We start from the raw sequence: 2,850 nt of genomic DNA on the forward strand, positions 1-2,850 counted from the left end.
TGGGGTTAGGGGTGAGGGAGGGGTAAAAAAATTGAAGTTAAAAATATTTTTTTAAAACGAGTTTTTTTTGGGGTGGTTGGGGGCTGGTTTGATGGTAGGGACAAAATAAATTGATTTTTTCAACAAAAAAAATTGTAATTTGAACTTGGAAGGGAGTTTTGGAAAATGTTTTCCTTAAGTTTTGAAGGAAAGTCATTTTCCTTAAATTTGAGGAAAATGAGTTGATTTAAAAAACATTTTCCAAAACATTTTACCCAACCAAACATGAGAAAAATGAAAAATATTTTCTTCCATACCAAACACAACCTAAGCCAAAAGAATACGGGGAGAGGCGAAGATGGGGTAGACGGGGTAGAGAGACAGAAAAGGAGGTTGGAAAGAGAAATTGATAGTGAATTATTATTTGTATTTATATTGTATTGTAGTATTAAATAAATAGCAGTCATTGATTCTATATTTATTCTATATAAATAATAATAAAAAAGATGTGGTATAATCTTAGCTTACCAATGAATAATACTGGATTAAAATATACTGGAGGCCATCTCAATCCTTATCTAAAATACATCAGTTTGGCTATGTGATATGAGTGTGCTTAACCGAACAATAAGCACAGGCTTTAGTTATCTACGATCCCTTAAAGTTGTTCGAATAATTCACTTAGATAACTTAATTATGATTAGTACCTATTAAACACCTCTATCAATCAATCAATCAACAATTGAACCATTTAAGTGTTTTTTTACCTACATGACAAAGTCTGTGAGTCACATAAAAGGGGAGTGTGAGTTCCTTTTTCTCCCATTTGAAATGACAATTATTCACCCCAACGTTAAAAGAAACGGCCCCATCCCCCAATCAACCTTTAAATTCTCATCTTTCCCTTCCAAATTCTAAACTCTAAATCCCAAGTTTCTGCCATTGTCAATCTCGCTTCTTTCTCTCTTCTTTTTTATTATGTCTCTCTTCTCCGTCCATCTTTTTTGTTAGATATGCCATAAAATTTAAAAGTCGATATATGTAATTATGGTGATTATTGTTGTCTGAAAACTTCGAGTACTCTATTGAATTCAGGTCGTAGATTTGTTGGATGCAAAGCATCAAAGGCTTGTAACTATTTGAAAATTTAAAATAAAATTGTTGTATGCAATTGTTCTATTTATTACTGTTATGTGGTTTGTAGGAACATGATGGATTTAACTATTTTAGATAGATTGATCCGTTGCTTGAAAGTGCTGATTTTGAATCATCTAAGTTGATGTCATACTTAATGAATAGATTCAAAGATGGTGAAAATACGATTGATCGACTAAAGATTAAAAATGAAACAGCTTGAAGAAGTAATGGATTCTTTGAAATTGAAATTGAATGAAAATGAAGAAAGGATGATGGTAGTGAACCAGAAACTCAAAGAAGTTAAACTATAAAGGAATTGATAAAATGCCAAATTTAACAAACTTTTGATTTTTCTTCTTTGTCTACTATAAAATGATTCTTTAATATGATGTGGTCTTGTAATAGTCTAATGTGTAGTACTTAATTGTTAAGTTATGTAGTAATTAGACCAATATTGGAATATATTAAATTAATTGATCACTTCTCTAGTAGTTAGGCGAAATGTAGAAATATATAGAATTAGTTGGTCATATTTTGTATCAAATTGAAAGGTTGAATATGACTTGATTGGCCTTGTTTTGTATCACATTAAGATAGTAAATGTCCATCTGTACACTTGAGTTGTAAATAACAATTTTTAATAGTTCATTTGGTTTTCTCATTCAATAAAAATTCAATAAAAAAGAGTTAAAATGTACAAAGACACATTGTTGCATATATCAAAAAGTCATTGCTGTTCAAATACATTGTTACATATATCTCAAAATTGAGCTAAAATCCACAACTGCAACATATCACAAACACATTGTTATCTTAACACAAGTTGTTCAAAAACAAATAACACAAGTTAGTAAAAAATACATAACACAAGTTGTACAAAAATAAACTTAAGAGTAAATTGTTCAAATACCTTTTTAACATAACCTTCCATTCCATTTTAGGTCACGGGGTTTAAAAATCAATATCTATATTGATTGGTGAAGACTCCTCAAATTTGTTGGCCCATGTAGAACCCTCTCACTTGATGTACAAGGATGTAATAGAAGAAAGTGTAAGATCAGAGTCTACACCAAAATCAGAGTAAACATAGTAATGAGTCAACAAGAATATATATAAATAATGAGTGAACATACATTAAACATTTGTGTTCCAATTGTAGAATCATAGTATACACCAAAATCAGTTGTAGGCCTTTTGTTTCCTCCCGTAAAAGCAACAAGCTGTATGGTCTGACCTGATAAAGATGACACTTGATTAGAAGAATCATCTCTTTTACTAACAAATGGGGTCCCTCTTGCATTAGCCTTTTTTCTTCCCAATCCTCTACCGGTCCCAACATGCACCTTTTTTGAGGAGCTGTTGGCACTACTATTGTGTCACCACAAACCGAGCATGGTTAACTTGATTGTGTAGTTGTATATATGATTCTGACAGTAAAGTGTGAAGGGCCTCCCATTTTAGACTACATAACATAAATAAGGAGATATGAATAACTTGAACAATACGAAACCTATCTAGATTCGTAGATCATTTGACGGACCTTCTTGGTTAACCGTAGGAAGAGGTACTAAAACTTAATTTTCAAGAAATTAGTTTCTCCCTTTCAAGACTGGTCTATGACCCATAGAAAGTTCTATGAATCGTAGACTGCTCTCGTAGATCTGAACAGTGGTCAAAACTCATGCAATCTTTTCCCTTTTCAAAATTTGAGGTATTACAATATCTCTCCCTTGG

The sequence above is a fragment of the Solanum tuberosum genome, unplaced genomic scaffold (assembly GCF_000226075.1).
Source record: "Solanum tuberosum cultivar DM 1-3 516 R44 unplaced genomic scaffold, SolTub_3.0 scf00036, whole genome shotgun sequence".
Taxonomy (NCBI): Eukaryota; Viridiplantae; Streptophyta; class Magnoliopsida; order Solanales; family Solanaceae; genus Solanum; species Solanum tuberosum.